We start from the raw sequence: 27,355 nt of genomic DNA, 5'->3' as shown, positions 1-27,355 counted from the left end.
GAGCCTGCAACCTGCTTCGGATTCTGTGTCTCCCTCTCTCTCTGCCCCTCCCCTGCTCATGCTCAGTCTCTGTCTCAAAAATAAATAAGAACATTAAAAAAAAAATTTTTTTTTAAAGAAGATGATTAAAGAATTCACTAAGAAAGATGAAAGAAGAAACTGCCTTGCAGTTGTGAATCCATTTTCTGCAACTTACTGAATTCAGTAGATCATCCCCGTGCTGCATCCTATGTTCCTTTCTGGTATAGTATCATCCTAGTGAAATCATCTGCCCTCCCCATTTCCATAAAGCCAGAGAATTTCTTTTTACATTGTTTACCTATACTAAGCTACTCATGTTCTGTCCCGCTTCCAGGGATATAATCTTCCCAGACTTAAATACAGTATTAGGACTTCTGATAAAAAATCCAACCTAAAGGGCCATAGCAAAAAAGGATAATTACTGGATCAAGTAGGCTTTTTAGAGTTCCCTTCATGCAGTTGGATTCAAGTATACAGCAGTATTTCTCCCTCCATGAATCACTGTTTGTCTCAAACAAGGGCACACTGCTTCACTCACAGGCAGGCTCTCCCTGTAAGCTGCTTCTTGCTTACAGGCTATTAGCTACCCCACAGAAAAGAGAGCTCTTTCCCAAGAACACCACTAGCCAGTCTCAAGGCTGATCCCTGAACCGCTCACTACTCACTGTGACCAATGGGCAGGCATCAGTCACATAAGGAAGTCAGACTCATCCAAACCATATGGAACTCAAGAAAGTTATGAAAGGTTAACTCCCTAAAGGAAAATCAAGATGCCACTACCAAAAGAAGGGAAAGATTCTGAAAGAACAAAAACAAGACTGTTGCTCAGAAGACAAAGTTATAAACACAGTTCTTCCCAAAAATAAGGGAGAAAAAATTGGGGTGGGGGACTAAAAACATAATTTACATGATTATAACCATGTGAAAGCATACAGACTCTGCAGTCCCAAATTCAAACCACCAGCTCCATCACATTTGTGACTCATTTAATCATTAATCATTCTAATTCTGCTTCCTCACAGTACCAAAACAAACAAACAAACAAACACTCTTTGCAGGCTGACTGTACGTATTAAATAAGAAAAATAGTTGTTAGGCACATACTGTGTGCTTGACAAATACCTACTGCCACAAATATTCATACGAAAAAGTGAAAACTGATGTTTTCTAAACTAGATTGCAAATGGCTCCAATTCTTCATCCCTCCATATATACATTCCCTTTACCATGTAACTTTATAATACCTCCCACCATGACTTTGGGCTCAATTATGTATTTTGCTTTAGCAAATCAGGTATTAGCAGATATTACACAAGCTGAGACCTGAAAAAGTGCTTCCTTATTCCTCGTTTTGTACAGTTGTGTACTTTTGCCATGCCACGGTTCTAAAGTATTTTGCCAAAAGTTGAGAATAACGGAGTCTACTCACCGTAGTCATCCCAGCTTATATCAACCTACATCAGCCAGACATGGAACAAGTCCAGCCTAACCAGTCCAACAGAGCTGCCTAATCAACTCACAGCTGACTATATGAGGAAGACTAGCCCAGATCAGCTGAACTCAATAAATGCTTCCAGTTATGTCACTAAAGTTTCATTATCATTTGATATGCAGCATGACTGTGGCAATAAATAACTGAAAACATCATCTTATGGTGGTAGGTCCATGAAAAGAATAATTTCTACACTTTCATGATGTAAGAAGGTGACTTGGTAATATTAACTAAATAAAATTTATTCCTATTATCATTACAAATTTACTATCTGAGCATACTGTTAAACCATTGGAAATGGAAGAAAAATATGATAGGCTGCTTGGACATGCACCAAGTTTTGGGAAATAACCAAGAGCTGAGGAGGGTTGAACAACAGGGTTCATCTCCTACATGAAGCTACTTCAAGAAGATGTAGAAGATGTGATTGCTTCAGTTAATGTATAAACACCAATGCAGAGAGCCAAGCAAAATGTAGACACGGAGGAATATGTTCCAAACAAAAGAACAACACAAAAACCTTAGAAAAAAACCTTAATAATTAACATCGATAAGTAATTAACCTGATAAAGATTTCAAATGGTCCTAAAAATGCTCACTAAACTGGGGAAAAGAATGCATGAACACAGTGAAAACTTCAACAGAGAGACAGAAAATATAAGAAAGTACCAAACAGAAGTTATAGAGTTAAAGAATACAAATAATTGAACTGAAAAATACAGTAGAAGGATTCAACAACAAACTAGATGAAGCAGAGGAATGGACTGGTCATTGTGAAGACAAAGCAATGGAACTCACCAATTAGAGCAGCAGAAAGAAAAAAAATTAAAAGTAAACCGCACAAGGGACTTATGAGACAAAATCAAACGAACTAACATTCACATCACAGAGCTCCCAGAAGAAAGGGGCAGAGTTGAAGAAATCATGGCTGTAAACTTCCCTAACCGGTGGAAGGAAACAGAAATCCAGATTCAGGAAGCCCAGAGAGTTCCAAATAAGAGAAACATCCACACCAAGACATTTTAAAATGTCAAAAGTTAAAGACAAAAAAGAGAAACTATTAAAACCAGTAAAAGAAAAACTTATTATGCACAAGGGAATACCCAGCAGATTTTTCAGCAGAAACTTTGCAGGCCAGAAGAAGTGGCATGATATACTCAAAGTGCTGAAAAAAAACTTCAAACCAAGAATACTCTACCCAGCAAAGTTTTCATTCAGAAGGGAAAGAGAAATTAAGAGCTTTTCAGACAAGCCACAGTTAAAGGAGTTCATCACCACTCAATCGGTCTTACAAGAAGTGCTAAAGGGAATTCTTTACTGAAAAGAAAGGGTGCTAATGAGTAACAAGAAAAGGATAAATCTCGGGGCACCTGGGTGGCTCAGTCGGTTGAGCGGCCGACTTCGGCTCAGGTCATGATTTCGCGGTCCATGAGTTCGAGCCCCGCGTCGGGCTCTGTGCTGACAGCTCAGAGCCTGGAGCCTGTTTCAGATTTTGTGTCTCCCTCTCTCTGACCCTCCCCCGTTCATGCTCTGTCTCTCTCTGTCTCAAAAATAAACATTAAAAAAAAAATTTAAAAAAAAATTAAAAAGAAAAAGGATAAATCTCATTAAAAAAGTAAATATATAATAAAGGTAATGGAGTAATCACTTTTAAAGCTAATATGAAGGCTAAAAGACAAAAATCAGTAAAAATAACTACAATTACAATAATTATTTAAGGGATAAACAAGAGAAAATGATGTAAAATGTGACATCAGAAACAAAATGTTGGAGAGGAATAATAATGAGCTTTAAAATGAGATCAAATTTAAGTTAACAATTTAAAATAGACTGTTATATGTTGTTATATGTAAGTCTCATGGTAACCACAAAGCAAAAATGTGTAATACACAAAACAGAAAGTAATATAAACATATCACTAAAAGACATGAACCACAAGACAGCAAGAAAAGAAAAGGACGACAGGAACTACAAAAATAGTCAGAAAATGATTTAAAAATGGCAGTAAGCACATACCTATTGGTAATTCTTTAAATGTAAATGGAACAAATCCTCCAATCAAAAGACAAAGGGTAGCTGAATGGATTAAAAAAAACAAAACAAAAAGACCCATCTATACTCTGTGTACAGGAGACTCACTTGAGACACACACACACTGAAAATGAAGGGATAGAAAAAGATATTCTATACAAATGGAAACTGAAAGTAAGTAGAGTAGCTATACTTAAATCAGACAAAACGCAGACTGTGATAAGAGACAAAGGATGTTACAGAATGGTATAGGGTCAATCCAACAGAAAGAGAAAACATTTGTAAATACTTACTCAACTTGGGAGCACCTAAATATATTCAGCCAATACTAACAGACCTAAAGAGAGGAATAAACAGCAATACAATAATAATAGGGGACTTTAATAACCCACCTACATCAATGGACAGATCATCCATACAAAATCAATGAGGAAACATTAGACCAGATGGACTCAACAGATGTTTAGAGAACATGCCATCCAAAAATAACAAAATACGCATTCTTTTAAGTGCACATAGATCCAAAATAGATCATGTGACAGATCATTTCCCAAGACAGACTACAAAACAATTCTTAATAAATTTAAGAGGACTGAAATCATATCATACATCTTTTCCAACCACATGGTAGGACACTAGAAACTACACAAAGAAAACTGGAAAATTCAAAAATTATGTGGAGATTAAACAACATAATACTGAACAACGAATGGGTCAAAGAAATCAAAAGAGAAATAAAAAAAAATACCTTGAAACAAAGAAAGTGAAAATGTAGAAACCAAAATTTATGGGATAAATTAAAAGAAATTTAGATCTAAATGGGAAGTTCATAGCAACAAATGCCTACCTCAAGAAACAAGAAAAGTCTCAAATAAACAACCTACTGTACACTCAAGGAGCTAGATAAGAACACAGCCCAAAGTTAGTAGAAGGAAAGAACTGACAGAGTAGAGCAAAAAAATAAAGAAAATAAAGACTGTTTCAATGAAAAAAAAAAAAAATCAATGAAACAAAGAGCTGGTTCTTTGAAAAAATAAACAAAATTGACAAACCTTTAGCTAGACTCACTGAGAAAAGAGGATTCAAATAAAATTAGAGATGAAAAACGTTGTAACTGATACCACAGAAATAAAAAGGATCATAAGAGACTACTATGAATAATTATACTCCAACAAACGGGGTGACCTACAAGAAATGGATAAATTTCTATAAACATACAACCTACCAAAAGTGAATCATGAGGAAATATAACTGAACAGACTGATTACTAATAAGGAGAATGAATCAGTAATCAATAACCTCCCAATGAACAAAGTCCAGGACCATGGAGCTTCACTGGTGAATTGTAACATGCAAAAAATAATGAACACGGAGGAGGGAACTCTTCCAAACTTATTTTAGGATGCCAACATTACCCTAATAACCAAACCCAGACAAGGATACCACAAGAAAAGACTACAGGCCAACATCCCTGATGAACAAAGATGCAAAAATCCTCAACAAAATATTAGCAAACTGAATTCAACAATACATTAAAAGAATCATACACAATGATCAAATGGGGCTTATTCCAGGTTTGCAAAGATGGCTCAATATCCACAAATCAATGTGACACACCACAGTAACAAATGAAGGATAAAAATCTTATCTCCACAGCTGCAGAGAAAGCATTTGACAAAACTCAACATCCATTTATGATAAAAACTCACAATCAAGTATAAAAGGAACATGCCTCACCATAATAAAAACCATACATGATGAGCCACCAACCAATTTCATATTCAATGGTGAAAAGCTGAAAGCTTTTCCTCTAACATCAGGAACAAGACAAGGATGCCCACCCACTCTTACCACTTTTATTCAACACAGTATTAGAAATCCTAGTCAGAGCAATTAAGAAAAAAGAAAGGGCATCCAAATTGGAAAGGAAGAAATAAAACTGTCCCTATTTGCAGATGACATGTTATATATAGAAAACCCAGAAGATTCCGTCAAAACACTGTTAGAATAAATTCAGTAAGGTTTCAGAATACAAATACACAAAAATCTGTGGTATTTGTATACACTAATAATGATACACTAATAATGAATTACCAGAAAGAAATGAAGAAAACAATCTCATTTCCAACTGCACCAAAAAGAATAAATAACCTAGGAATAAACTTAATCGAGAAAATGAAATCTCTGTATATTGAAAAACATAATGAAAGAAACTGAAGAAGATATAAATAGAAAGATATTCCAAGCTCCTAATTGGGAAAATTAGTATTGTTAAAATGTCCGCACTACCCAAGTCAATATACAGATCCAATGCAATTCTTATCAAAATTCCAATGGCATTTTTCACAAAAACGGAACAATCCTAAAGTATGCATGGAACTATCAAAGATCCTGAATACCCAAAGCAATCCTGAGAAAGAACACAGCTGGAGACATCATGCTCCTTGATTTCAAGCTATACTACAAAAAGTTTATTACAGATTAAAACAGTATATTTGCATAAAAACAGATCAGTGGAAAAGAACAGAGAGCCCAGAAATAAACCCATGTATACATGGTCAATTAAATTACGACAAAGGAACCAAGAATATACAATAGGAAAAGGACAGTCTCTTCAATAAATAGCGTTAGAAAAACTGGACAACTGGGGCATCTGGGTGGCTCAGTGGGCTGAGCATCTTGACTCTCGATCTTGGCTCATGTCATGATCTTATGGTTTGTGAGATCGAGCCCCACGTTGGGCTCTGCGCTGACAGCACAGAGCCTGCTTGGGATTCTTTCTCTCCCTTGCTCTCTCTCTGCCCCTCCCCAGCTCAGGTGCTTTCTCTCACTTTCAAAATAAATAAACATGAAAGAAAAAAAACCAAAAAACTGGACAACCACATGCAAAAAATGAAACTTGACCACAACTCTACACCATACACAAAAATTAATTCAACACAGGGGTGCCCGGGTGGCTCAGGTCATTAAGCATCCAACTTCAGCTCAAATCAAGATCTCACAGTTTGTGGGTTTGAGCCCCCATCAGGCTCTGTGCTGACAGCTTAGAGCCTGGAGCCTGCTTCGGATTCTATGTCTTCCTCTCCTCGCCCACTTGTGCGCGCACTCTCTCAAAAATAAATAAACATCAAAAAAATTTTAATTAACTCAAAATAGATTAATGATTTAACATGTAAGATCTGAAACCATAAAACTCCTAGAAGAAAACATAGGCAATAAGCTCCTTGACATCCATCTTGGCAATGATTTGTTTTGAATCTGACATCAAAAGCAAAAGCAACAAAAGCAAAAACAAACAAGATGGGGACTACATCAAACTAAAAAGCCTCTGCACAACAAAGGAAACCACCAACAAAGTGAAAAGGCAACTTACTGAAAGGGAAAGAATATTTGCAAATGATGTATCTGAAAAGGAGCTAATATCCAAAATACATAAAGAGCTCCGGAGTCAAAAAGAAAAACCCCCCAAACAACCCAATTAAAAATTTTTCCAAAGGAAATATATAGATGGGTAACAGATACACGAAATGCAAATCAAAACTTCAAAGAGCTATCACCTTGCACCTGTTAGAATGGCAATTATCAAAATTAGAAACAGTTAAGTGTTGGCAAGGATGCGGAGAAAAGGGAACTCCTGCTGGTGGGAATGTACACTGGTGCAGCCACTATGGAAAACTGTATTAAAAGAAAAACCTGCATTTGCATTTTATGAAAAATACAGATACAATTATCATTAGCTAAATGAGGCTTTCTCCCACCTTATGAGTAAGTAGCTATATATTCTTAGTGAGAAAAATCAGTTCTATATTTTTGCATGAGTTTGAGGAGCTATTGGCCATTCCCTACACATCCTTTGTCCTTGAAGATGAATAAACAGCCTTTATTCTCATGAACATTTTATAAGGCAAACATCTTTGAGGACATAATTTAGTTTAGTTCTCAAGCCCTATTATATACAATACTTCCTACCATCATGTCAACTGTTCTGTCATGGAATGTGTAGGTATTCAACAATGAAAAACACAATTTTTCTCAAAACATTATAATTAGAAGGCTCTGCAAGACCTTCTTATTTATAGATAAGGAAACCAAGATGCAGAAAGATTAAGTATGTTTCCTCAAAACCACACAGCTATAGTCATACTTGTATCAGAACCTAGTGCTCTTGCCCCAGGTTTTTCCCATTCCACACCACTGCCTAAACGGAACTATTTTTTACTAAGAAAAAGTATGTAGTTGTTCTGTTAGTTGGCAAAATGCAAACAAATGAGTATTTTTGCCACCCTATCCCATAGAATCTAACAATAAATGTGATAATGATGTGGAAATTGCCATTACCCAAATCATTACACAGAAGTTGTAAATATATTAAAGTTTCAAATAGACCAAACACAATGCAATTAAATTCCAGAGAGAAGAATCATTGTTTTTATTACAAAAATATTTAAAAGAAACTATAATTTTAAGATTATGCCTAAAAAGCAAATTCTGTGAACCAGCTTCAACAGCTTTCTTTCAAGTGATCTATTATTTAGTAAGCAAAGATGAAGGTCTTTGCCTCTTAGTCAATTCTCACAACCCTCCTACATAGTATTTACTATTAATACTACTTCATATAACAATGAACTAAAATTAGTTCTCTCTACAACCCATAGCTGGTTAAGTGTGAAGAAAATCTGTATCCAGGTCAGCCTGACTCAAAGCCACATTTTGTTGTTATATGCAAGTGCTTTCCAGAATGGGCTTTAGAAATGTGATAAACAAGCAGAGAAAAGATAAGAAGAATTAAACTTGTCAATGCAAAATACATTTAACAACCTCTTCCATCCCATTAAGATACAATCTTTAAAGGATTAGCTATACTTGGTTAATATTGGAAAAGCATGCAAATTCATGTCTAAAATTATTTTTGTACATGATGTACTTTCTCTACAAGTACAAATGTTCTTCATATTATTTGGTGTTTAAAAAAAAAAAAAGACTCAATGGTTAACTTCAAAAAAGGTTGCAACTGTAGACAAAAGCCAGAAGAGACAAAACTATTTGTATTATACGAAAATAAAATTGTTTAGGGTGCCTTGGTGGCTCAGTCGGTTAAGCATCCAACTCTTGATTTTGGCTCAGGTCATGATCTCGTGTTTGTCTATTTGGGATTCTCTCTCTCTCTCTCTCTCTCTCTCTCTCTCTGTCTTCCCTCCCCTGCTCGCACGCTCACTTTCTCTCTCTCTAATAAATAAACGTAAGAAAATAAATAAAACTATGCGCTTCACGTAAATCATGATGCAAATAGAGCAAAAAATAGTCACTAAAAAGGAAAAAGACTTCATTGAATATATGTATATTTCATTACTGAACTCTGCAGTTAATATCATTCTAACTATGACCACCATTGTTTCTACTTCTAAAGTCATTCTTACCTCCGTGGGCTTCTGAAGAGATGTTTCATCTGTAGACTAAAATACACGTATCTCCCACTTTTTAAGAGTTTGCATTACACCACCTCACTTTTATGCAGAAAGTGAAACCGTGGTCAGTCAGCATTTCGCCAGTGAGCTGTTACAGAGGCAATGTGTACCCTGAGCAGCTAGAATGGCACCAAGCTCCCTCCCCTACACTACACTCAGCATCAAGCCACCATAACTTTGAACTGTGAGCGTCTGGGCTTAATCTCAATGTATTTTTTGCATCCATTAACAAGATGCATCCTAGGTTATCAGAAAAACCTAGGAGAGGTTATTTCTTGGGTCTGGGAATGCGCAAAATTTTTTCTACATAAATAATTGATAATTGCTTCTTTGCTCTACACCATTTTAGCTTACAGAAGGTTTCACAGGAATGCACTACTTTCAGATAAGAAAGGGGAATCTGTACGTGTGTACATTTATTTTAAAATTCAGTTTACTTATTTTGATGCTTTTCTCCAAACGTATTGAATTATTTTATCACATGAAAAAAAAAGAAATATAAAGAAAAGATGGAGCTATATAGAGTAGGGAAGAAAAATGCATGAAAACTATCATGAAAAAGCAAGGTACTCGTTCCTAAAAGAACATTCTCTGCAGAATCCTAGGTTGCATTAGTGGAACAAACATCTGAAGATCCTATATATTCTGCTGAGAACAAACATCCTTTAACCATCAAGTTTTAAAGTTTTCATACTCCAGTCAAATATAACAGCAATAGTATCATTACTATTATTGCTTATACTTCTGTTCTTGAGTCACAAAAACCAGAAGCTGGCAGGAACATGATTTAACAACAGATCCTTCCTTCCTGTTTCCTAATACAACCTTTATTCTGTACCTTTTTTATATATTCATACTCCTCAAACAGTTGACTTCATCTGGATTACTTGTTAAACAGTATCTGACAAAATCTGGATTGGCTGACTTAGGTACAATAATTATCAGAGGTATATTTAACATCTTTATACACTTTTAAGAGCAATTTTCTTAATGTTTATTTTGAGAAAGAATGTGAGCAGGGGACGGGTAGAGAGAGAGGGAGAGAAGGAATCCCAGGCAGGCTCCGCGCTCAAACTCACAAACTGTGAGATCCTGACCTGAGCCAAAATCAAGAGTTGGACACTTAACCGACTGAGCTACACAGGCGCCCCTAGAAACAATATCTGAGAGGTAACACATAATCATTTACTAATCATTTAACAAGAACAAACATTCCACTTTTTCCAAAGTAAAGTTTAAATCCTTAGAAAAGGAAAAAAAGGGTAAAAATTGTCTGGGTCATTAATATCTCTGGTCCTTTGTCATTGCTACAATGTCAGTTTATAAAAGTACACTAGAAAAACTCTTCTCCATTAATTCACATTCTCTTGATTTTAAAAGTTGAAAATCTATGGATAATTTAAACTTCTTGGTAGTTTAACAGTTTCTTTAACGTTTACTTATTTTTGAGAGAGACGGGGTGGGGGGGGGTGCACAGAATCTGAAACTGGCTCCAGGCTCTGAGCTGTCAGCACAGAGCCCAACGCAGGGCTTGAACTCACGAATGGCGAGATTATGACCTGAGCCAAAGTCCGACATCTGAGCCACCCAGGTGCCCCACAATAGTTTAACAGTCTTAACCAACACCAACTCATTCAGGTTGGACTGCAAACGGTAGCCTACTGTTTTCTTAGAAAAATTAAGCCCCAAGTTTTATAGCTCCTGATAACTCCTACCTATCTTCTCACCTAATGTGGAAAATTCTAGTTTCTCTCCTCTTTCACCCATTTATGAATGTATTCTTCCGTTTCACCAATAAAATGTACTAATCTTTGATATGGACATGTCATTTAAGATTAAACAGAAATTCTTTGCCTAAGGAGAAAGGGACCAAAAGGAATGTTATCTTTTAGATAAGATTATGCACTGGTAGCCACAGCAAAGAGTCTTGAAACTGTTTTCAGAAGATAGATATATATATGTGGGTTTCTGACTCCGTATAGGTCTATTTAACATTCCAAAATCTATTTTAATAAATCCAATAGTTGTACAAGTCTCACATGGAAAATAACTATCACTTTAATCATATGTGTTTGTCTTTTAAAAAGTCAATAAAGCACAATTTTTTTTTTTTAATTCTTTTACATTTATTTATTTTTGAGAGACAGAGAGACAGAGCACAAGTGCGGGAGGGGCAGAGAGAGAATGAGACACAGAATCCGCAGCAGGCACCAGGCTCTGAGCTGTCAGCACAGAGCCCGATGCGGGGTTTGAACCCACAAACCACGAGATCATGACCTGAGCCAAAGTCATATGCCTAACTGACTGAGCCACCTAGGCGCCCCAATAGAGCACAATTCTAGTACCTCTTAAAAAACTGTTGGAAATTAACCCATATTATTACTTTTATCCTGATGTATTCTCTTTCCAGAACAGAAACCAATCTAGATAGAGTAGCTAACATAGTATCCTAAAAATAGTACTGTCAAAGATAACTTATCAATAAGTAAATAATAAGTAAAATTTTAGTACTCCAGCCATTAAACAAAGGTGATATATTAACTAAGTCATTTTTAAAAGACGTAGACTTTATTAAACACTCATAGAAAAATGACCAACTTAGAAGTTTTTTTCAGTAACTAATCACAAAGATTTATGAACTTCTTATTGCCTATCCATAATTAAAATACCATCGTATTGTGATCAGGATAAGCTAATCAATGCTCATTTATACAAATTAAACTTTGTCCACTTACTAGCTGAATAAAAATTCACATTACCTAACACTTATGACAAGATTAGAATTTATACCATTAATCATGCAATAAAAAAAGCCTCATTTCAACACAGGGACACAGTCACAAACATTCCCATTCCTCTCATTTTTTATTCTTAGTGAAGGCAAGGAGCTTCCCATTTTATTTTGATGGGAATTTCTCCCAATTACCTTTGTCATAACATCTTCCTACATCTATTAATGAAGAATTCTATCTAAGATCAGTGATGTTTGAATTACCAAAACAGAGTGTTTTTTAAAAGATTTTAAGTAATGTCTACACTCAACGTGGGGCTCAAACGTACAACCCTGAGATCAAGAGTTTGCACATTCTTCCGACTGAGCCATACAGGCACCCCCTAAACAGTGTATTATTTTTAAAATTTGCCAAATCATTCCTTCTCCTTCTCAGTAGTTATACACAACTCAGCAACTTCCCTTTCTAGCACACATTTAAAAATATTTATTGCCAACTGCATCAAATCTAAATTACAGGAGGTTAAAACTGAGAAGGCATTTGACTAAAATCCAGGAATCCAGAATCCCAATCTGCTTTACCCTGTTTGCCCTTCCCACAACCCTTGAGGTTTCTAGGAAGGATATGTATAGAAGAAAAGGCCAGACACCTACACACTGTTACTGTAAGGCTTTTGTTACAAACTTCAAAGTGCCTTGAACAAGGCCAGTCCACATGGAAGCCTCATCAAACTGAAGGCCTAGAATCAGTATCACTTTGATTGTTGGGACTTTGCTGCCTTTCCTCTCGTCAGCCTATGCTCAAATCTCAGCCAATGGTGAAGAAAGGCCAAGTCTAGCAACATATGAAGAAAAACTAAGCCAGTGGAAACATTCAGCTGTAGAAACCTACTTAGCTCTGAATACCACCGACAAAACTAAAAAAATCAAGAAGGAAAAGAAAAGCCAAACAGGAGGATAATGCTAAAGAGAAAGGGGAAAGGCATTCCAGGACAGAGAACTGGAAGAGAAGTTATGTTACCATTTATGGTAAGACTGCAGGCAGAGAAACCATTAATTCTTTAATGTAATATAAATCAAATAAGCAATCAGTAGTTGTAAACAAAGAAAGAGGGGACAACTTGGTGGAACCAAATAGGAAAATCTAAAAGAAGGGCATATGCTTGAATGTTTAAGATTAAAGAGCACAGGGGGCACCTGGGTGGCTCAGTCAGTTGGGCGTCCGACTTCGCTCAGGTCATGATCTCACGGTCCGTGGGTTCGAGCCCCGCGTCGGGCTCTGTGCTGACAGCTCAGAGCCTGGAGCCTGTTTCAGATTCTGTGTCTCCCTCTTTCTCTGACCCTCCCCTGTTCATGCTCTGTCTCAAAAACAAATAAATGTTTAAAAAAAAAAAAAGATTAAAGAGCACAGGCTTTTGAATTCCAATCCTGGGTCTACCACTCTTTAGCTAAGTGATCATGAATGAAACCCTTAATCTTTCCAAATCTGTTTCTCCACCTGTAAAACAGATACTAACATCAAAGGGATCTTGTTTGGCACAGTAAAAGCTCAGTATCTGTTAGCTTTTAAAAAATATTAGTAGGAGCGTCTGGGTGGCTCAATTAAGCATCCGACCTCGGCTCAGGTCATGATCTTGCAATCTTCGCTCACGAGTTGGAGCCCTGCATCAGACTCTATGCTGACCGCTCAGAGCCTGGAGCCTGCCTCGGATTCTGTGTCTCCCTCGCTCTCTGCCACTTCCCCGCTTGCACACTGTCTGTCTCTTGCTCAAAAATAAACATTAAAAAATTTTTAAATTAATAAAAAACAGTAAAAGAACAAAAACTTGTCTCCACTACACTTAGATACCTTATTTCCTTAAATTTACATTGGGGATGGGAGGTGGGAAGAGGGAGACCATACTAAAAGGTTGCAAGATAATCCATTTGCAACCATGTTGATGGAACTGGAGGGTATTATGCTAAGTGAAATTAGTCAGAGAAAGACAAATATCATATGACTTCACTCGTATAAGGACTTTAAGATACAAAACAGATGAACATAAGGGAAAGGAAGTAAAAATATAAAAACAGGAGGGAGACAAGACATAAGAGACTCTTAAATATGGAGAACAAACAGAGGGTTGCTAAAAGGGTTGTGGGAGGGGGAGGAATGGGCTAAATGGGTAAGGGGCACTAAGGAATCTACTCCTGAAATCATTGCTGCACTATATGCTAATTTGGATGTAAATTTAAAAATAAATAAATTTTTTAAAAAGGGTGCAACAAAAGATTCAACAGTAAATATGATGCCTGGGATTTACTTCAAAATAATCCAGTGGGAATAAAACAGTGGCCATTAAATGATGTAGCTGGGGTATTCACTGTCCTTTCTACTTTCGTATATGTTTGAAGTTTTCCACAATGAAAGATTTTTTAAAAATTCTTTCCCCTGTAATTAATATGGCTGAACAAGAAAACAAGTTCTAGCATCCTTTCTACCTTTGGCAAATCATGCATCTAGAAGATGAAAAGAAAAAGAGCAGGAGAACAGAAATACAGAGGTAAATACCTACAAATGACCTAGAATATATGCCTACATTGATTGTGAGGAAGGGAAGGATTCAGGCAGGGGCCCACAAATACCCATACAACGGAGAGAACAAAAATGTTAAAAACAGGATCATCCAACATATCTTAGTTTAGCAAACTCAACAATTCTCTCTTCTACATACATTGTACACTTACTTTTGAAATTTGTATAAACCAATAATTATTTAAGTAGTCTCTACACCCAGTATGGGGCTCAAACTCACAACCCAGAGATCAAGAGTCACATGCGCCTCTCACTGAGCCAGACAGGGGCCCCTAAACGAATACTTCTAAACATACTAGTGGAGCATGCTACTTATAAACTAGATGTGAATTCTGTTGTAAAATAAAATATATTTCATTATGGTAAAGTCACATTTTCACATGTAGGATTTTCTTTCACCAAGCAAGATACACCCTATAGATCCTTTTAAAATTAGTTTTTCTTCCCCTTTACATGATGAGTTTAGGGGAGGTAGAACATGCCTTTACTCTCTGGAAACCTCTAAAAAAGTCACTAAGAAAAACATACAAAATAGCCATTTATTTATGATGATGATAAAATGATTCAGATATGGGGTGTCTGGGTGGCTCAGTTGGTTAAGCCTCCAACTTCGGCTCAGGTCATGATCTCACAGTTCTTGAGATCAAGCCCCGCGTCGGGCTCTGTCCTGACAGCTCAGAGCCTGGAGCCTGTTTCAGATTCTGTATTTCCCTCTCTCTCTGCTCCTTCCCCACTCGTGCCCTGTCTCTGTCTCTCAAAAATAAATAAACGTTAAAAAAAAAAAAAAGATTCAGATTTTATGAAAAGCTAACAGAGATACCAAGTAACAGTCACAGACTATCTAGTATTACCAATGTGAATGAAAATGCTCATCACACAATAGTTTTCCAATAACAGTAGCTCTCATGAAGTAATATGGTGTTCACATCCTATAACCCCAAAATAAGTCTTGATGTGTTACGGTATTTAACAGAGGCAGAAAACTACTATGTAACTTCCAACAGCAACTGAAGCAAGTTAAAGAAAAAGTTTGCTTCTGGAAGAGTTTAATTCTGTTTTATTTTTACCTGTTAAGTTAGGTAAATATTTCAAAAATTGAAATATCATACAATTATTTCGGTGGGTAAAAGGAAGCATTTATGCTAAGGGAAATCCCCTGATTGTTTCAACAAGAGTTGTTACTCAATGTTTCCCAACTATTATTTTTTTTAAATTTATTTTGAGAGAGAGCGCACGTGCACATGCACAGGATCCCCTGGGTGGCTCAGTCTGTTTAGCGTCTGACTCTTGATTTTGGCTCAGGTCATGATCTCACTGTTTGTGGGATGGAGCCCCGTGTCTGGCTCTACACTGTCAGAGTGGAGCCTGCTTGGGATTCTCTTCTTTTTCTCTCTCTGCCCCTCCCTCCCTCTCCCTCAAATAAATAAATGAAGCTTTAAAAAAAATTTTTTTTTAATTTTCAGATACACATTACCCAAAACTGGATAAGAACTTCATTATCATAAGGGCACTCAATAAAAACTGGCTTTACACATAACTCCTAACTTTACACATAACTTTACACATAACCACATAACCTCCTTGGATTGCATAACATTCAGAAAACTGATTATGTGATAAATCCAAAGAATCCATATTTCTCTTTAACAAAAGATAAATAAGCATGTGGAACTAAAGGGGGAAAAAAAAAAGACAAAAATTACAAGGTGTCAACCATACAGCCTTCCTAACATACCCCTCACAATCCATTAAGTAAACAATTCTCAGACTAATTCTGCCACCTACCTTCTAAGCTTCTCAATTTCACCCCCCCCCTTTTTTTTAAGTTTATTTGAGAGACAGAGACAGAGACAGAGAGAGAGAGAGAGAGGGCGCACACACACAAGCAAGGAAGGGGCACAGAGAGAGAAAATTCCAAGCAGGCTCCATATTGTCAGTGCAGAGCCTGATGCGGGGCTCAAACTCACAAACCATGAGATTTCAACCTGGGACAAAATCAAGGGTCAGACACTTACTGACTGAGCCACCCAGATGCCCCTCAATTTCATCTTTAAGACATCATTACACTTGACACTTTATGATACCATATCTAACCAACTCAAAAATCTGAGAAACTGACGCTAATCACAAAACTCAAAACAGTCTTTTAAAATATTTAGCACCAGAAAATAAAATCATGTAGTAACTTACAATAAATACAACCCATCGAATAGGAGTCTCATAAAACGCAACCAACTAATGCAATCTAAAATTTCAAAAATCCTGCTACTGTATAGATTTCTCTCACTACTCAAACTTAGAAACAATAAATTCAGACACAATATTTATACAGAGGTTTCCCTCTTTGTTATTTACTATCTAAAACTCAAGTACAGAACAGATTTGAATAATGTGGTTTGCCACATTATGTGAACTTGATATATGAACCCTCACTATAGAAAAGCAGGAATTTGGGGGCACTTGGGTGGCTTAGTTAAGCATCCTACTCTTGATCTCAGCTCAGGTCTTGATTTCAGGGTTGTGAATTCAAGCCCCAGAAATTCCAGGCAAGAATTTTGAAGATTAGGATAGCAAAGTATATTTGTGCTATGACACAAAATAACCAACAATTTTGGGGTGACTGGCTGGCTCAGTGGTAGAGCATGTGACTCTTGATATTGGGGTCAGGAGTTCAAGCCCCTTGTTAAGTACAGAGATTACTTTTAAAAAGCCATGCACAATTTTAATAATTCATAGAAAAGAATGTTAAAGCAGCCTTCTGAGTAATTCTAGTTCTCTCCTTTCACTTTATTCCTTTTACAAGGTATACTGCAGTTTCCCTTCAGATCTGTAATTCTTTTTTCAGTTTTTTTGTTTTTTAATTTTGAGTGAGAGAGAGAGGCAGAAAAAGAGAGAGGGAGGCAGGGAGCAGGAGAGAGAGAGAGAGAGAGAGAGAGAGAGAGAGAATCCCAAGAAGGCTCTGCACTGTCAGCACAGAGCCTGATGTGAGCTTGGAACTGACAAACCAGGAGATCATGACCTGACCTGAAACCAACAGTCAGATGCTTAACTGGCTGAGCCATCCAGGCGCCCCTGATCAGTAATTATTCTTAAATTGAGATTTTGAGAAAAAATATTTGCAAATCATACACCAATGTGGATCTAGCATCCAGGATATACTCTTATATATCAACAATAAAAAAATAACTCAATTTTAAAATGAGCTAGGGATCTAAAAACACATTTCTCCAAAGAAAATATACCAATGGCCAACAAGCATGTGAAGAAATGCTCCGGGTGCCTCGAGGTGGCTCTGTTGGTTAAGAGTCCAACTCTTGGTTTCAGCTCAGGTCAATGATCTCATGGTTCATGAGTTCAGGCCCAGCATCAGGCTCCATTGTGACAATGCAAAGCCTGCCTGGGATTCTCATTCATATTCTCTCTCTCTCTCTCCCTCTCTCTCTCTCTCTCTGCACCCCACCCCCCACTCACGGTGTCACTCTCTAAGCTTTAAAAAAATGCTCAATACCACTGATCACTAGGGAAATGCCAATAAAAACCATGACATACCACTTCAGACCTACCCACTACAAGAACTATAATCAAAAAGACAGACAATAACAAGTGTTGGCAAGGAGGTGAAGAAATGAATCCTCCTATGTTGCTGGTGGGAATGTAAAATACTGCAGCTAATTTGGAAAACAGTTTGACAGTTCCTCAAAAAGTTAAAACAGTTTTCACATGACCCAAGAAAAGTGAAAACAAATGTTCACAGCAACATAATTCATAATAGGCAAAATGGGGAAACAACTCAAATGCCCATCAACTGATAAACGATAAACACAGTATGTCCACACGATGCAATATTATTTAGCCATAAAAAAGAAAAGTGAGGGGCACCTGGGTGGCTCAGTCAGTTGAGCATCTGACCTCGGCTCAGGTCATGATCTCATAGTTGACGAGTTTGAGCCCCGCATCGGGCTCTGTGCTGACTGCTCAGAGCCTGGAGCCTGCTTCAGATTCTGTGTCTCCCTCTCTCTCTGCCTCTGCCCTGCTCATGCTCATGCTCTGTCTCAAATATAAATAAACATTAAAAAAAAAATTAAATAAGTGCTGATACAAGCTACAACATGAATGAATCTTGAAAACATGCTAAGAAGCCAGACGCAAAAGGCTATATATTGTATCATTACATTTATATTTAATGTCCAGAATCGGCAAATCCACAGAAACAGACAGTAGACTGGGGGATGCCAATGGCTGAGGCACAGGACAAATGGAAAATGACTGCTAATGGGTATGGGGGGGTTCTTTTTTGGGTATTGAAAAGTGTTCTGGAATTAGTGATGTTTGCACAATGTAGTGAATAAAATAAATTCGTTGAACTGTATACTTTAAAAGAATGAATTTTATGGTACATAAATTATATGTCAATTGAAAACAAAATTCAGGGTATGAGCCACTGTACTTGGGATACTTCCTGCAGACAAGAGACAATCAATAAAATGAGCTAATAATTCACTCTGGAATAATCCCAAAAGCAATGTGCAACTATAAGGAATAGTAAAAAGATTTTTTAAATATTCACAAAGAGTAAAAGATAATTTGGAGGTTAGTGATGGTAAATTTTTAACTTCAAACTACAAAACAACAGCTTTGTTTATTCACATCTATCCAATGTCCAGATTCCATATAGCATATGGGTAGACATAAAAGAATTAAGAATCAACAGAAGGGCGCAGTGGCTCAGTTGGTTGAGTGTCCGACTTCGGTTGGGGTCATGATCTCGCGGATCCTGAGTTTGAGCCCCACGTCGGCTCTGTGCTGACAGCTCAGAGCCTGCTTCGGATTCTGTGTCTCCCTCTCTCTTTGCCCCTCCCCCGCTCATGCTCTGTCTCTCTCTCTGAGATTAAAAAAAAAAAAAAACTTAAAACTTAAAAATTAAAAAAAAAAAAAAAAGAGAAGTTCTGAGGCATATCAAAACAAATCAAACCCCTTTGCTGAGCTTCACAGCCAGTTTGCAAACCAGGAAAGAAAATCAATCTTGTTATTTCACATACACCTTTATTTGCCACAAAAAAATACTTTTCAACTGTTTCCAAATACCAAATGCACCCTCTAAGGATGAAAATTTGTCAATAGTAAGGATATTCAAAGCATACACACACCACTGGTTTTAGGCAATTCCAAAAATAGGTTTTGTGTGATGAAATAAAGTATAGCCTCCAAAAGAGTTTATGCAGAAGAGACACTGTTTTGGATAACAATATCATCCCTGTTAAGGTGATTTAAAAAACAATATAGTTGTTTTATAGTCATTGGTGAGTTCCACAATGGAATCCTCAAATAAAGGAAACATTCCTCCTCTGAACTGAGGACAGAAATGTATTATAAACCCCAAGGTGCCTAACAAAGAGACCCCACTTTAACCTGCAGTAGAAAACCTTACACCCTACCTTTGCAAAACTATCACCTATACATCCGCTACATGAATCACAGACTGTAGTTTAAATAGACTTAAACAGTTTAAATTCATTCTCATCCTTTGCCATTTTTACTTGTTTCTCATGAAAGAAATGCCCATCACATCAAAATGAAGCAAAAATTTGCCACCCTCTTCATAAAGCCTTCCTATATCATCTCAAGAGATTTTTCACTTCTAAACACTCCTAGAACTTTCTTGCGCAACAATATGGTATATTTTACCTTGTACTATTATTGAATACACCAGATCTTCTCTATGTACTAAAAGCTCCTGAAGGTCAGGGTAGCTTACCCAATACTTTTGTCTACCCAGTGTCAGGTACAAATTTAAATCAAATAAGTACTCACCTAACTGCCTTTCATTCCTAAAAACAGCATTAATACAAGCAGCTACAGAATTAGGTGGGTGCTCCGAAGTGGCAAGTCCCCACACACGATGAATGCTTAATTCTCTGAAAGAAATTACAGGTCATCCAGTGTAGCCCCGTAAGGCTAAAAAATGTTTTTTAAATGCCATTATTCAGACACTTCCTAGAACTAACTGCTCCAGCTACAAGCACATTTGAGGGAATCAGGACAATTTGAAACGACTGTGTAAGTTAAAAAGATTTACTATGCTATCCTTTTTCAGCCAAGCCAGAGCTAACCTGAAATCAACAAAACTTTCCCTACACTGGGAAGAGCTTTTTGAGAATACAGCAAGGATGAGGAGCAGCCAAGCAATAGTTGACAACACACCAAGCAGCAGAGAGAACCTCAATCTTCCTGGAATATGGACTACCAAAGTCCCAGAAGACATCTCAATAATCACCTGGTTACCAAATATCCATTTTGATCATAATCACTGTCTGAAACTGCTACTAATTCTAATACAAGTGAAACCTAATAATAGAAACAAAACACCTCCACAATCTCAATGCATCCCACCAAATAGCCCCCCAAAATAGAAGAATTTGATTTTGGAAATAAATGAGAATTCATTTTTAACCCAAAGATTGCTACCAATTAAATACCATTTAGAAACCAAATGACCCTAAAGTACTAAGACAATCAGTCAACAGAATCACATAGAAGGTTAACTGTTCAGAACCAGTCTCATTAAAATAAACAAGGAAACGAGGAATTATTACATTTGCTAGTGACAAAGTAGTTGCCTTTTGCACTAAGAATCACTGCTGGCCCTTTTAAGTATAGAAAGTTAACACTACAATTGATTTACTTAGAACACTTCTCTTAAAGAAATTACATATAATAAAAAAGAAAATATGAATCCCAATTGATTTTAGCTGGGAGACTATCAACTGTGTATTACTGCTCTGCACTCTGGACTTTAAATACCTCCTGAACTTTACTACACTGAAAGTGGAAATTTGGATTTAAAACTATGCTTTAAGAAAACGGATGACCAGATTAAAATCCTCCCTCAAAAAATGAATCAAAATTTGATATTCAATTCAGATATTTACCAGACTTTATTAGTCATTGAAAGAAAAAAAAAAAAAAAAGATCCTGTCAAGCAGCAGTAAGTAACCACAAACACTAGCAAGGACGGATAAAAAGGGAGCCTGAGGCAGAAGGCAAGGATTCAAAGCAAACAGAATTAGAATAAGATAAACAACTCATTAAAACCATCTTAACTAACAGTAACTTTTAAAACAGTAATCTTTTAAAACCTAAAAAGCCCCACTGAAAAAATCATGAAAAAAGTGAAACAAAAACATGAAAAAGTCTTCAAAATGATTTCAGTATATTCACAATTCTGAAAATTCACTAATTTCACGCTTCTCAAAAGCCACATGCCTTTCATATGATGGTTACAACTAATAAGTAATTCATAAAGTGCTTCATCTGACATAAAATTTTAGCAAACGTATGATAGGTCTGAAAAAACACAAGCAGAGACAGAATAAATGATAAATGACAACCAAAAGGCTTTCTAGAGGGCAGAGGTAGGCTTGGATCAGCAGAAAGAAAATTTTAAAATATATCCACAAGTCAAATTACACCAAAAAATTGATTCGTGCCTTTATTACTTACACAGGCACGTTTTAAGATGTACTTTTAACCTGTGGACAACCAAAGTGATATCAGATACCTTAAAGCATTGTTACCTACGTTAATTTTGACGTTACAGTCTAAATTCTTAACAAAATTCACATGTATCCTTATAATGAAACACTGCAGAGATGGAAGGGCTTACATTCCCTAGGTAAAGGTTACCTTATGTTTCACTTACTTAAAGTTTCAGTTTTGCTTTTTAATCTATTACAGAAAACGTCTCTTATGGGACACTGTAAAGGACATACCCTCCTGTCAAGCCAGAAAGCTCAAACACAAAGACACTGAGCTAACCAAGTGCTGTAATTCTTCCAAACTGAGCCTCTCCACACCCCCTCCACCCTTCCCCCCAACAGATATGTCTATTAAATCAGTGTCTGTTCTCCCCCTCGCACAACAAAGAGAACTTCTCACCGCATGAAATTGCCGCTGAATGGACACCAGAAAGCAGGATTTGCATAATTCCTTCCAACGAAACCCTGTCGGGAAGGAGGGGATGAGGGGCCCGAGAGAACGGACAAAATCTCCTAGATTCTGCTGTGGAAGACCTGGTTCCCAAGAATATTCCCCACGGGGGGAGAGGGGGAGGAAGGGGCTGGAATTCTGCGCCTCCCCGAGAACTGGGCCTGGGGGACGGAAACGCACGAGAGAGCATTTCCCCACACAGCAGCAGCACAGAAGCAAAGATGGGGAAATAACAATGCTGGAGGACAGGAGAGTCAGACACAAGGATGGACTGGGGCTAGAGGGCGGCGGGCGGAGCGGAGACACCACACGGGCCACTTACTTTTTGGAGGGGGGTTAAATATATGAGTTAAGCCCTTATGGTCCCGCCGGCCGCCGCACAGAGGGAAACGGGACCTTGGGAGAGAAAAACAGACAAAACACACAGTGTGAGAGGCGCAGCTCGGCCGCCCGGCCCCTCCCGGGGCGCCCCCGTCCACACTCCCTCCTGCCCGTGGGGGAAAAAGCCACCCGAGGCCCGGGAGGCGGGGGGAGGGGGGGTGCGGCGAGGCTCTCGGCGAGGCGGCGGCTCCGGTAAATCCCCTAAGGGGACAAGAGCGACCCCCGCTCCAGCTTCCCGGTCGGACCGGTCCCACCCCCTTCCTCCCCGCCGCGCACACACCGAACACAAATACACACACACCGACCCGAGCGTCGAGGATTAACTCCCCGGCCGCCGCCGCCACCGCCGCCCGCAGAGGAAGTGCAGCCGCTGCCCCCCGCGGCCATGACACCCTACTTGGCTCGGTCAGACGGACCCGGGGCCTGTGACAGCTCCGGCTCCCTCCGCCCCCATCTCCACCTCACGCCTCGCACACGCCCGAGCGCCGGGCGCCCGCCCGCCCGCCGCCGCGCGTGCACGCGGGGAGTGGGGCGCGCGCCGCCGTGCGTGGGGGAGGGGAAGCGCAGGAGGGGGAAGGCGCCGGCCAGAGCGGAGAAGGGGGCTGAGCCAGGGCCCAGCACGCCCCCGTCCCCCCCCCCGCTTCCCCCCGCGCGCCCGGCTCCGCAGGACCGGAGGCGGCGCCCCCAGTCAGGCGGCAGCGCCGCGGGGCGAGTCTCCACAATAAGCCCTCGGCGGCGCCGGGACGCCGGGCGGGGAAAAGGGGAGGCGGGGGAGGGAGGGGGCCCGCGCTCCCGCCCGAGTGCCCGCCCCGGGGAAGGCGCGCGGAGGGGAGGGGCTGGCGCGCGCGCTCAGACCCGAGCGGGGGAGATCCCGCCCGGAGGTCGCGCGCGCCCGCACTCCGGGGGGTGGGGGAGGGGGACGCCCGAGCCAAAGAGGGCGGGCGGGCCGGAGCAGCAATTCCCTCTGTCCCGGCTCCCTCCCTTGTCCGGGGCAGCCGGTGGCGTGGCGGCCCGAGGGCCGGAGGCGGCAGGGGGAGGGTCTCACCTACACAGTGAATGAGCTTGTGGCGCCACGAGTCCAGTTCTTGCCGAAAGCCGCGTCTCTCAACGGAGCATTGCTGCCGCCTACACACCCTCGCCATCTTCTGCCGCCCGCCCGGCCCTGCCTCCGCCGCGGCCCCGCGCACGCCCAGCCGCGTCGCCCGGGGCCGCGCACGCACCCGCGGCCTGGGCGTCGCGCCTCCCGCCGGGGGCGGCGCGGGGGCAGGGCCGGCCTCACCTCGCCGTGGCCCCGGCGTCGTCCCGGGGGCGGACTGGCAGTGCGTCGACCCAGCAATTGGCACGGCGCGGGCGCTCGACTGCGGTCCTTGCGTTCCTTGGCCGCAGCCGCCGCCTGCTTTGGCGGCCCAGGAATGCCCCTTCCGGGAGCAGGAACTCGCGCGCCCCCCCCCCCCCCCCCCGCGACCCTGCACCCCCTCCGCACTGTACCCCAAGGCCACGGCTGCCCTTTCCTCTCCCTTCCCTGGACTTTGTGTTTCTTAAACTAGCCCCAGCTATCATTTCTAACCTGCCTATCGCCCGACACCAACTGTTGCGAGTTCCGTGGTAACTGCTTCTCTAAACTTCTCGGCCGAAACGGCTCCTCTCGGGAGCCTGCTTAAAGAAGCCGAGTTAAGAGTAAATGCCCGGATGCCCGTGGAATCACATAGCCCCAAAGTTGTAAAACGTGAGAAGGGTGTAGTTCATTAAGTCATTGGAAGTCTTGGGCAACGTTCGTAAACACAGTAAAAATGGAAACCAGGCGTTTTAAATTAAACGAAAAACGAGGAGGTTTCTACTAGCAAGGCTGATTGATCATAGGCGAAATTCTCAAAGTGGCAATATTCGGAACCCCTCGTGTGTGGAGAGAAGTTAAAGAAAATCGTACTAAAGTGAAAATAGTATTTCAAAATAAGGCTAAATTAACAATACGTAAAGCAGAGTGTTGGAAAATAGCATAATTCCATATTTCAAGAAAGGCTCGAGAAATATTTTCAGTAACCAAAGAGATTTTCAGGTGAAAACCTGGGATAATTAAGTCCCAGGACTTAGGACGCTACCTGTTCCGTTTAAACAATTCTGATCATAATTACTTGGCTGTTATTTGGGAAAGAAAGAGAAAATGGAACGAAAGGAGAAAGCGGGGGCTGACTAGAAAAGCAAAATTTTTAAATGGAAAATAGATTCCTCTTTACCAATAAGCCCAATACCCTAGGATTCTGGCCTCCTCCTCACCTTTGGGTTTAAGCTTAAAGATGGTGCATTCCTGCTTTTAGATATTTAAATTTAAACATGAAGACTTAATTTTAATTACTGTAGTAGATAAAACAAAGTCATTAAATACTTGCAAGAATCCCATTGGTGTATTGATTTGTGTCTTTTCAAAGCAGCGGTCCTGGTTCCTTGAACCAGGCACTTGTGGAATGTTGTGTCTATCCATAAAGAGATGGACTGGGGGCGCCTGGGTGGCTCAGTCGGTTAAGCAACCGACTTCAGCTCAAGTCACGATCTCACAGTCTGTAAGTTCAAACCCAGCGTCGGGTTCTGCGCTGACAGCTCGGGGCCTGGAGCCTGCTTCGGATTCTGTGTCTCCCTCTCTCTCTCCTGCTCATGCTCTCTCTGTCTCAAAAATAAATAAAAACATTTAAAAAAATTAAAAAAAAAAAAAGAAGAGGTGGACTGCTTGGGACTCTTGGGCAGAACTGGTTTGAGATGTATGAGTAGAAAGGCATCACTGCTTCCCAAATCTAACACCAATGATTATTCCACAATTTTCAAAAGTCCACGTTATTTCATTGGCTAAAGAGTGCTGTCAAATGAGCAAACTATTAAGTCAGGAAATATTGAATTTCTGTGTACACAAAACTATCCTGAGTGGTGAGGGGAAAGGACAAATACGAGATCAAAGATTGCTGAGGACAGGCACCCTGCACTTGTGATGGATGGCAGGACATCTTTTATCTTCAATCTGAATCTTCTTTTCCTCACCACTAGGTGGTAGGTTTGCGTCTTGCAGCTTTTCACCAAGTTTCTATGGTTTGGGGAGGAAGCATGCTTCATAAAGTTTCAAATAAATGAACAACAACATGTAATTCTAAAATGAGTTAGTGAATATATTTTCCAGTTACCCATATAATCTGTTTAAAATGATTGAGCCAAGGGTAATACTTCCTTAACATAATCTCTTAAGGGGTCTCAGACACGCAGATTAAGAGGATCCTAGAGACTTCAGAGATCAACTCTAATTTGAGGTATGGAATTACAAGCCCAGACAAATAAAGTGACTTGACCAAGGTTGCATAGCTGCTGGGTAGAAGGTGGACAAGAAAAGCCAGAAGGGGGGGGGGGGGGGCAGGAAGCCAGATTTCCCAATTCTTAATTCAATTCTATTTCTACTACTCCACTTTGAATTGCAATTGTTGCTTCACTTATTTAAGTTGGGAACCAACATATAGTTGACCTCTCACAAAGGCCTATTTGGAAAAAAGGATGAGGGGGCACTAATAATAACTATCATTTATTGAGTATGTTTAACATTGCAACTTTATTTCATTCCATCTGAATAACAATACCATGAAGTAGGTATTATTTTTACCTACTTTTCACATTTTCCAGATTATAGATTCAAGACTCAGAGGGGTTAAGTGCCTTTGACCAAGATCACAACATTACCAAATGGCAGAACCAGAATTCTAGCTAATTTCTCTCTGCCTCCCAAACCCTCTCATTTTCCTGCAAGTAGAAGCAGGACTCTGCATGCAGCAGATTCATTTAATTCCATGTGAGAGGTGATGTTCCACTGCATAGTTGAGCAGTTTGACAAAAATCTGAGCTCCTGTCATGTGTCAGGCAGTGTCCTAGACACTTAGGACACAAATATATCTAACACATAATTTCTGACCTCTAACTCTTTTGGCTACCCTGGAATAGAATCTCAGCTGCAAGCTTTTTCCCATTCTGGGGAGGATCGAGCAATACAACACATTGGTTAAGAGAGTAGAATCTGAAGATACAGAGAGACTGATTAGAATCTTCATTCCAGCCCTTAGAACCTGTGTGGCCTTGACAACTTTTCTGGTCATCAGTTTCCTCATGTGACAGAGGATAATAGTCTACAAGATGGAGGTTGCGTGAAGATGAAATGAAACAATCATGTACCATGACTGACACGTTGTTAGCATGAAATGAGTATCAACTCTCATGATTAGGCTCCCATCTGTTTGTCCAGTCTACAGGATGACAGGAAACCAAGATGCTTGTTACAATATAAGAACATGAAGGAGTAACAGCTATGACGTTGGCCTCTGAAAACAACATTCCCTGAGGCATATCCTCATTCCCGGAGTGAGTTTTGGCAAGGAGCACAGAGAGTGACTATCAGAGAGTAGGGGGTAGCCTCTGTGAACCATAGGACTCATTGGTCAGAATTATATCAAGCTTGTGTCTGATTGGTTGTAGGTGGCTTTTAATAGGGAAGTGATGTCAGAGAAATGAGAGGATAAAATGGATTGGAGCCTTTTAAAGAAAGATGTCTCCTGGGGTGCCTGGGTGGCACAGTCAGTTAAGCATCTGACTCTTGATTGCAGCTCAGGTCATGATCTCACGGATTGTGAGTTCAAGCCCTGCGACGGGCT

General features: G+C 39.8%; 1 protein-coding gene across 5 annotated transcripts in view; it reads right to left on the bottom strand.

Annotated features, from left to right (window-relative positions):
- Positions 1 to 23,879, bottom strand: part of LCOR (ligand dependent nuclear receptor corepressor) — a 156,369-nt gene extending 132,490 nt beyond the window's left edge. For 2 of the 5 annotated variants that reach the window (XR_007460946.1, XR_007460945.1), the window contains exons 1-2: positions 23,728 to 23,879; positions 22,624 to 22,697 (exon numbers count right to left, since the gene is read on the bottom strand). The gene's annotated coding sequence lies outside the window, so the exon portion shown is untranslated. Of the gene's footprint in view, positions 1 to 22,623; positions 22,698 to 22,987; positions 23,283 to 23,727 lie in introns of those variants that run through there. The other 3 variants (XM_049646443.1, XM_049646447.1, XM_049646444.1) reach the window with 3 other exon arrangements.
- Between the last annotated feature and the right edge of the window lie 3,476 nt (positions 23,880 to 27,355).

Source organism: Panthera uncia, chromosome D2, assembly GCF_023721935.1.
Source record: "Panthera uncia isolate 11264 chromosome D2, Puncia_PCG_1.0, whole genome shotgun sequence".
Lineage (NCBI taxonomy): Eukaryota > Metazoa > Chordata > Mammalia > Carnivora > Felidae > Panthera > Panthera uncia.
This window is presented reverse-complemented; position numbering and strand designations above follow the sequence as displayed.